This window comes from Bidens hawaiensis, unplaced genomic scaffold (genome assembly GCF_021521415.1).
Source record: "Bidens hawaiensis isolate Kalapana, Puna unplaced genomic scaffold, B.hawaiensis_p1.1 tig00043000_1, whole genome shotgun sequence".
Classification (NCBI taxonomy): domain Eukaryota; kingdom Viridiplantae; phylum Streptophyta; class Magnoliopsida; order Asterales; family Asteraceae; genus Bidens; species Bidens hawaiensis.
In genome coordinates this window covers 21,850-32,222 of record NW_027497632.1, presented here as the reverse complement: position 1 = coordinate 32,222, position 10,373 = coordinate 21,850, and the positions used below count along the sequence as shown (strand labels likewise).

Below are 10,373 nucleotides of genomic sequence, written 5' to 3'. Positions count from 1 at the left end.
ATTAACGATTGCACTATATTGGGGAATCAATGTTGGTGATTTTAGTACCACTAGTTCATTTTGGTTTAATCAATCGAATTTACTTAAGCGTAATATGAGATCATAATATACATCGATACTAGTTAAGAGGTTTATAGCACATGCTTGTTCAACACTATTACGACTTGTGGCTCCAGTGAACCCAGTGGTTCAATGAGGCAAACCCCATTATTCGAGGGGTTTCAATGGGCATTGCCTAGCCCGTAGGGATTGGATGGTTTCAAGAGGCATTGCCCTACGGACAAGGAGCTGAGCCGATTATAGTGAACGCCTTTGATTGTCATCGTCATTATCTACTCTACTCTACTCCTTCCTCTCATGATGATTCGATTGGTATTCCATTCATGCTAAATAAAAGTTTGAATTTATAACAATAGTTTTCTACAAATCCTTTATTGTGACAATATTACTTCACAATAAGTTTTTATAATAGTGATCAATAACAAATTTTATAATGTTATATCTCCTATTTCTAAATAACAAATGGTTATGAAAAATGCAAATTAGGAATCTGTCTAAAGCCTTGTCACAAATTTAACATCCAACTGATAAATGCGTTTTATATATACACAATACTAAATGTTAACTGTTCACTAGATGCATCAAAATTATTATAAACCAAATTACTTTGAAATGTTTGTATAGTTTACAGGTTGAAAAGACTTCAAGAAACGTTCAAAATTTTTCAAAAAAAAATTAACAAAAATGATGAAGTTTAAATGAAAGCTCAAGCTTTAAAATTGATGATTAACATATATAAATGATGCTCAACAATCACCAAATCAAATTATGATGAAAAGATTATGATAATCTATGAGTATCATGTTAAGAGGCATCTAAAAAATATTTGGTTTTTGAGAACAATATATGAGAGGGTTGAAATCAAAATTTAATTCTAAGCCCGGATCTAATGACTAGTCTATCTAGTGTGACTTCATCACCAAAGAAGCCCTTTGGGCTGAATTAATTTAGGACTGCCTTGTAGACGTGCACAATTCGGGTTCACCTTGAAAACCCGAACCGGTTCGGAACCGGTTTTTTTCACCCCGGATACAAAATGACACCGGTTCCAGTCAGGAACCAGTTCGGTTCCCGACCCGAACCGATGCCCAGAAATGCAAACTTTTAGGAACCGGGTAGGGTGGAACCGGAACCGGTTTTTACGTAAAAACCGGTTCCATCGGTTTTTTTTGAAATTTAAACATTATAGCCGTTAGGAACCGGTTCCAACGGCTATATAGCCGTTTTTGACCGTTGGAACCAGTTTTTTAACTATAAATAGGTTATCTTCTTTCTATAAATAGCAAGGTTTGTTTGTGTGCTTGTTAAACCACTCCCAAAACTATAAAACACACTCCAAACCACAATTAACCTTAAACCGACAACAAATAGCAACCAATGATGACGTTGTTATGGTGATCGAAACAACAAGATGCCCCGATGTTTGGGTTCATTACGATTTGTGTCTCATGACCGACTCACATGAGTTGGCACGTTGCAAATATTGCTCGAAGTTTCTTAAAGCATGGTCCAACTCGACATTACGAAAACATACGAATAAGTATTGTCGAGAGAAAAGAAGATTGGAAACTAAAAAAACGGAAGTGGGAGAGTCGTCCGGCTCTACAACCCAAAAATAAGTATTCCCGGATTAAAACGACGGACTTTGTTTTTTATGTTTTAGTTGTTATGTTTAGTATCGTTTATGTTTTAATAATGTTTGTAATAGTTATTTTTTAGATGAATAAAATGTTCGTCGTTATTAAAAAAGTAACAAACAATTAATCATGAGTAACAAAAGTAATTATAATAAAACAAATCAAAACTAAATATTAGTTGAACAAGTTACAAATAATTTTACCAAAACAAATAATTACAACTCTTCTTCGTCTTCATTCTCGTCTTCACCCTCGTCTTCGTTATCGGAAGAAACCCCGTCCTCCGCCTCCTCATCATGAATATGACGCTCTATTGGTATTTCGTCTTCAAAGTTCTCCTTGTGTTGTACACGATCCACCGCATCCAAATGGTCCTTTAGGCAAATGCAAACCTCTAGAGACTCGGGAGTTAGTTTTGTTCTTCGCATAGATAACACCCTCCCACTAAGAGAAAAAACCGATTCGGAAGCAACCGTTGAGGCTTGTACGGCAAGCAAATCACGAGCCATGGCGGATAGAATGGGAAATTCGTTTTGTTTACCTTTCCACCAAGCCAACAAATCAATATTGCGAATTTCGTCGACCGTTGCGTCCTCAACATAGTTTGCTCCACTATATCGACCAAGTTCGCTACTTGGTGTGTTTCCTCTTTGCCTCTTAGATGCCGATTCACGAATCCCATTCGTCAAGTTTATAAGTAGGTCATTGCACGGCCTACCAGTTGTTTTTTTCACAAAAGACGATCTCGTGCTTGGACCATACATTTGAAAATAATTGTCATAAAGGTCTTGAAGGTTTTTGTTGAACTTGTCCTTCGCTTCCGTCGACAACTTCGGGTCAATCTCGTGCATACCTAAGTTGTCGAATATTTCCTCAATCGTTGTTTCAACCCCATTAACATTCCAATAGGGGTTTAATGCGGCGGCACAAGTAAAGACCGGCGGTATGATTTCAAAATATTTTATGAACTTTTCTTTCATCACCGCAACAATATTTTCGAAGAGTTTGTTCTTCTCCGCAAAGCTTTTAAAAACACAAGACATATAGTACAATTCTTGCAAAACCCAACAACTAGTAGGGTAATAGACTCCCGATAATTTTGTTGTTGACTTTTTGAACACATCAAGATACTCCAACAAATAACCGACTTGGACCCAAACGCTTTCCGGAAACATATCGGCCTCGCGTTCTTCAACAAGATTGTTATGAAAAGCTTGTAAAGTTTGGCGTTGGGCAAAAGCACACTTTAACATATGACAAGTTGAGTTCCAACGGGTTGGAACGTCCCAATTCGGCCCCAAATACTTTCTTTCAACCGACTTGCAATAGTTCTTATATTCAAGATGTCTTCTTTTACCACTTTTGAAGACATCTTGTAACATAAGTCTAAAGTATTTTAAATCATCACAAATGTGTTCATTGTCAAGACCTATTTGAACAACCAAGTTGATGATATGTGCAACACATCGGACATGAAAAAAATCCCCGAAACAAGGTGGTGAATATTTAATGATAAATTTTTCAGCCGCCTTAGTATTGTTTGAAGCGTTGTCAAACGAAATCGAAAATATTTTATTTCTCAAGTTGTAAGTCGTTATAACTTCATCAAGTAATTCAAACAATTTTTCGGCGGTATGTGGGAACGGGAAGTTTTCAAAAGCGATGGTGCGTTTCATCAATTGTCATGTCACCGGATCAACCCAATGAGCGGTGACACATATGTATGATTCGGGCAACCCGTGTGGTGCCGACCAAACATCGGTAGTTAAACTAACCATGGCTTCTAAAGAATGAAAAGACTCGATTAACTCTTTTTTAGCACACTCCCACAACCTGATACAATGACGTCTTAAGGTAGTACGACTTACATGTGTGTATCTCGGTTGTAGAGTTTCGCGAATCAACGACGTCAACTCCGGGTCATCAAAGTGGTTAAACGGCAAACCTCGTTGAATAACGAACTTTGCCATTCTATCTTGAACTTGAGTCGTGTTGTAACGAAATAGTGTACCATCTTTACCCAAGTCAATTTGATCGGTCGCGCCAATCCCTTTCAACGCCTTGCAATATGGCTTCTCGATGTGCTTTCTCAAAGTAGAGTTGGAATCGTGCTTTAATATTGAACCACATAGTTTGCAACGAGCCTTTTGATAACCTTCGTCATCCACAATCAAATCCCAATTCTTCCATATGTCTTGGTTGCGGTTATGGTTGACTACCGTAACAACCCTTGGGTCCTCCGTAACAGGAACGGGGGCAACAAAAACACTCTTCTTAGCCTTGTTGTTAGTTTTTTTGATGGGTGCCATAATAATATTTAGTTGGATGGTCGGGTAAAGGAACGGGTTTGCTAAAGGAGTAGTATTGTAGTTTGTTTTTGAGTTTGGTGGTGAAACAAGTAATGGAAACAAGTTATATATAGGTTTGGGCATCAAAAACCGGTTCCAACGGCTATATTACCGTTGGAACCGGTTCCAACGGATCTATTGTCTCAAAAACCGGTTCCAACGGCTATATTACCGTTGGAACCGGTTCCAACGGCTAATTGGTGTCTAAAAAACCGGTTCCAACGGCTATATTACCGTTGGAACCGGTTCCAACGGCTAGTTTGACTTTTGTTTGACCCTTCAAAAAAAACCCGTCGGAACCGGTTATTCCGGGTACGAACCAAACCGGTTCCAATTAAGAACCGGGTAGGAACCGGGTTGGAACTGGTACTGACATACAAATAGGAGAACCGGGTACGATTTTCGGGTACAAAAATACCCAAACCGGGTATTGTTCCAACCGGGTTGGAACTGGAACCGGTTCCGGTTCGGTTCCACCAGTTAGGTTCCGGAACCGGTTTTTTTGTGCACGTCTACTGCCTTGGAGGTAGAGGTGCACAAATCGGGTATTTAAAAAACCCGGAACCGGGTAGGAACCGGTTCCGGGTATTGTCAACAAAAGTCAAACCCGGTTCGGTTTCGGAACCGGTTCCGGGTATAGTCGGGTATTTGACCGGGTTTTGACCAGTTCCGGGTCGGGTTTTGACCGGTTCCTCCGGGTTTTTTTTGGGTTTTTGACCGGTTCCTCCGGGTTTTTTTCACCGGTTCCGGGTCGGTTCCGGTTCCGGAACCGGCTCCGAGGAGAAATCCTATACCCGGTCAGGAACCGGTTCCGGGTATGGGTTAGAACCGGTTCCGGGTCGGTTCCACCGGTTCGGTTCCGGAACCGGTTATTTTGTGCACGTCTACTTGGAGTAGAGGTGCACAAGTAGGGTTTTTTCTAATACCCGGTTCCGGGTATGACCGGGTATTGGCCATACCCGATACCCGGGTCGGGTTCGGATCTAGGTATTGTCTCTAAAAACCATACCATACGCACCAGGTTCAGGTCAATATAGAACCGGTTATTCTAAAACCGAGTATTTGAATATCCTATTTCCTGGTACTGAAAAAACCTTAAGTTCGGGTTTTTTTTATTTGGTTTTTTTCGGGGTTTTTCAGGTATAAATTGGGGTTTTAAAGGGGCTGCACTTTTTTAGGGTATTTTTCAGGTATTTTTCGAGTAATTTCGGATATAGATCGGGTATTTGAAAACCCGGTTTCGGGTATTGAACAAACCCAGTTCCAGATGTGGAACTGGTTCCAATTTTCATGTATTACCGAGTACGGGTTTTGATACTAAAATGCATACTTATCTGTACCCTGCGGGTAGGATCAGGTACGTATTCGGGAAATGAAAACCCACGTATAAAAAAATCGGTTTCGAGTTTTTTTTTTTGCCCGGTTTCGGGTTTTTTGCACCTCTACTTGGAGGGACTACGAAAAGTAAAATGTGAAAAAATTAAGTTGAAAAAAAAAACATTTTGAATGGAGGTTTTCTTTAAAAAGACTCCGTAAGGGAAGTCGCATTTCGTTCATCAAGTAAAAATTTACTTAAAAGTCAAAATAGAATCATAACAAGGCATCGAGTATATATACTGTTGTTTGAAACTACTATGACTAATGACACCAATAAACCCGAAAGATAAAAGCGAGCAATACAATCTAGCAACCAAAGGGTACCAGTGGAAGCAACGAGCTTAAACAACTTATGAGCTAAATGGGATTGCTTTACAAAAAGCTTGAATTGAGCAAATTAAACAAGCTCGAGGTCAGGCTGAAGACTATAAGTTAGTTTCATTAACAGACGAGCTCGGGATTCACTTAACGAGCTCAATTAGATCTACGATCCTAAACAAGCCTATTAAGTATTAATCATATAAACTTTATTAATATTTTAAATATATAATATATATGTATATATATTTATATTTGTATGAAAAAAACTGAGATTTAATAAGTAAATAATATATTCTAAGTTATAAATAAAATTAAGATATAAAAATATACAGATAATAATAAAATATATAACAGAGGAGTCCAACTCGGAACTACTCAAGGGCTTGGCCTTAAACTTTTGAATTAAAGCACAGAACAAACCAAGCTCTGAGTCTAAACAAGTTGTGCCTTTCCAACAAAAATTACAACAGATCTTCGCTTATATAAGCCGTTGTTCTGTCTTACATACGAACTTAGATACACATTTTTAAGACCAAAATATTTTACTTCTTTTTTATGTTTGATATCCGATTAAAACAAAGATTGAAGATACCACTAAGATACTTTAACCGGAAAGTAATTCCTACACGATTTGATACCCTAACTGCAAATCTTAAAACCTGTGTGTTTGTTGGTATAAAAAGCATACCCAAAACAAGTAACATAATCAAAATGTCAATCAGATTACCAATCCACAAACAAATAAGCGAAAGGAGAAAATATAAAACCTAAAAGAGAAAATGCCCCCCCCCCCCCCCCCCCCCCTCTTTATCAATATAACAAGCTTACCTTATTTCCCACTATTACCATAAAAAGCGAGTAAAGAGTTATGAACCCAAAAGAAATATCTATATAGCCGCTTGATCACTACGACTCGAACCATGGCTTGTGCCTCAGCTTGTTAACCAGGGCTATCCATAGAACCAAGCCTAACCCTACACTGACAGCGTTGATATACTGGTAATAGTAACTAAAATCAAAAGGAACTTCAACAAATTCAACTATGATCAAATTATATATTAGCATTTTTAACAACAATATAGCATCTTTGGCCACAAAAAAATTATTAAGATCAATAAAGTTTCATGCAATCCGGAGCAAAGAAAACAACTCCAGTTAACCGAGATATGCAGTTTGAACTGTATTACTGGTGCGCATATAAGCAACTGCGACCAAAAGATGGTGATCAAAAAACAAACATCTAACGCTCTAACCATCAAACTTAAAAATACAAGGCAAATAAGCGCACGCCTGAGGAGAAATTCATAAATGTAGTTCCCAAAATAGTTACAGGTACACAAATGATTGAATGGAGATAATGATATAAATAAAAGAACTACAGATAGATAGTAATGGTGGTTTGTATTCTAAAAAACATATAGCTAACACAGCAAAAGACTAAGTAAGCGTATAACGTTGTTTCAAATGCAAAAGCCTTCCCTATGTTATATTCATAAAATCAATCAATCATGGTTGTGGTAGTGAAGGAAAAGATATGCACAATAACTTGACTCATCAACTTAATTGCAGTATACCCTTAACAGTTTGCTGAAGTGAAATAGGACAATCAAATTAGTTTGATACCTAAAAGAAGTAACTTTTTAGGTATCAAACTAATTTGATTGTCCTATTTAATTATATACTTAATTAAATAGGGTACCCGCACGCCAAGCGAGTTTGCCTATTTAATGCAGAATGCTGTATTTTTTAAACACGTTGCCCTTATCTTTAAAACATATACGCAGAATTTGCATTCTAGTTTCAAAAATAATCAAGGGCAAACAATTGATGAAACATGATAGAAAAATAGGTGATCAGTGATGGCCGCTTCAACACACTTCTTTTATTATAAAAGAGCAGAAAAGATATAATTTGAGCATCTTGAACCACAATATCACCTATTTCTTCAGCCTATAAACATTGAAAAAGATTATTAAAAGCTAAACCAAATGTCGTTATGAGGGATTAGCAACTATGCATCCTAAGTAGCAATCCAAACAACACAACTGAGTAAAGAGGCATCGATGTAGCTCTTAAAGACCAAAAGTAACTTAAGACGCACATAAATAATTGTTGTTAAACACATAATGGGAGTGACCATAACAAAAAGCAGTGAATACGATAAACTAACATCTTTAAAAACAATAATATGGGTGAACAACAACAAATTGATTACTACCATAAAGTTGACAACTTTTTAGCACTGATATATAGCTTGTTTTTCGCCCTGGTAAAAGAAGATCAAAAGATCACACGTCAAACAGAGAAACCATGCAAAGACCAATCAAATATCATTTCCATAAGATGCAAAAGGTTATGAAGACCGATAAGCTTAGTCATTAAAACACAGTTTCGGTAACTTTAAGCTCAAACGACCAAGGCAAACAAAGCATCATAACTCACAGGTGATCATCGAACCAAGACAGTAATCATATCATAAAGACATAAACTGAGCATCTATGTAAATAATTAAATACCAACAGATAGCATAAGTTCCATACTTGCATAATTTACCTATGCAGTCTCCACACCACCTACATTACTCAGCAACGCGATCCTCCTCTTCCTCAGCACGGCTTCATTTTCAAAAATCGCTTCCCACTTCTCATTCATCTCTTTCGCCTTATCTTCCCCAATCAAACCCAAATTCTCCTTCACCAAATTCACCACACCATCAGGAAACTTCAAACCCGACGAAACTTCCGAAACCAATCCCGCATTCCAATACGGATACCGCGTCTCAAAGTCCTCAACTTTAACCACCTTTACATCATCTTCAACCTTCTCCTTCACCTCAACTTTCGGCTTAACTTTCAAACCCTAACTTTAGCTTTCGCAGCCGACCCACCACTCACATTCTCGCACCCGTTCACTCCCCATATCTTGCTCGAAAGCTCAAACACCTTCTGTTCATGCAGCTTACCAAACACCGGAGCACCTTTCTCCGAATTCACTCGGAACTTCTTCTTCAACCTCCTAATTTTCTCATACAACTGGCTCTTGGTCGCATACCCGGGAAGCGAACTCATCGTAAACTTATAATATCCATCCATATCAGATAAAGGGGAACACCCTGTTTTCAATTGGTAATCAATAAACCCTTGTAATAGCATAAGCTCATCTTCAACACTCCAAACTCTTTTAACTACAGCTTTCTTTTCATCCTCCACGTCAGCATTTACTTTCTTGACTCATTTCGACGTGGGTGTGTTCTCCGGGCTGTCAAAAGCTTTAATCTTTTTGGAGGGTTTAATCGCAAACCCGGACGCAGTCGGCGAATTCAGATCAGATTCAAATTTCGAATCGGATCCTGATTCGGGTTCGAGGATCAATTTCGAATTAGGGTTAGGGTATTGAATTTGGGGGTTTGTTGATTTCTTAAAGAATTCAGGAGTTTCTTCTTCTTCTTCGGATTCGTCGACTTCTTCTTCGTCTTCTTCATCTTCTTCATCAGATGATGACTCGTGAATTGATTTCTGGGTTATGATTTCTTGCTCATCGTCTTCTGTTTCATCATCATCATCAGATGAAGCAGACGGTGGGTCATCGAGAGGAGTGTAACGCTTGGTAGCCATTGATGGGTTGATTGATGAATTGTAATTGTAATAAAGGAAATGGATTGGCTACCAGAGAATGAGAATTGGAAGCATATTCATACTTTCAATTTTAGGGTTTCAATGTGAGCTCATGGGGCTGAACTTTGAAGTATAATTCATGGCTCAACCTTCAAGTTTAATAGTACTCTTTTCTTTTTTACCCTTTTCTTTTTAACGAAAAACAAAATTCTATTAAAACGCTCTAGCAAGAAGTCATTAAACCAATCTGTCCATCCAGTGACACCCGAAATACACCGAACCACCCAAGACAACCCCATCTTACGTGACTAGGGAACTAACTTGAACCCGTAACAACCAATCTCACTAGTTCTCTATGATTTTCCAAGTTGAACCCTAGGACTGCCCCAGCTCGGATCGTCTCTTGCATTTCCTCATTAAATAACGAATCCGACCAATCGGGACTGACATCGCCCACACCTGAACGACCATCCCCAGAAGTCGGAACCCTTGCTATCGACGGAGCCAAATCGTCAAGATCCAAAAGGGACGTGTTACATGAGTCAACGACATACTCAGATACCGAATAATCAAATCTGAAAAACGAAGACATTTTAGGCCCTTATCTCCAAGACCACCACCACCAAGGACATCCATTGGGCTTCCATAACCTTGGCTCTAATTCTTCTAAGCCCTTTTCTAGAAGCAAGAGTAAAAGTCTATCCCATGGGCTGTCCAATAACCTCATTCTTCTGACATCGATTGCCCGATCCCTTCATTTCATCTAACAAAAAATCATGTTGGCCTCCTGCATTAATTGAGCCAAAATCCCCATGCAAAGCAGCTGAAATATATGCCTAATTCCCATCTTCATTTTGATCTTAATGCGTCGGTCGTTCTTCCGGTGTCACTCTACCTTTGGGAATTACTGGAGAGTTAGGCACAAACTCCCCCTCTTCCATCTCAGACGAGCGATTTTCTGTAACAAAATCACTGCCCGAGCCACCAGAACTCAAACAAGTTATCGCGTCACATAA

At 38.6% G+C, this 10,373-nt stretch overlaps 1 pseudogene; it reads right to left on the bottom strand.

Annotated features, from left to right (window-relative positions):
- Positions 1–8,187: 8,187 nt before the first annotated feature.
- On the bottom strand, positions 8,188–9,357 carry LOC143594012 (STOREKEEPER protein-like; annotated as a pseudogene).
- Positions 9,358–10,373: the final 1,016 nt, after the last annotated feature.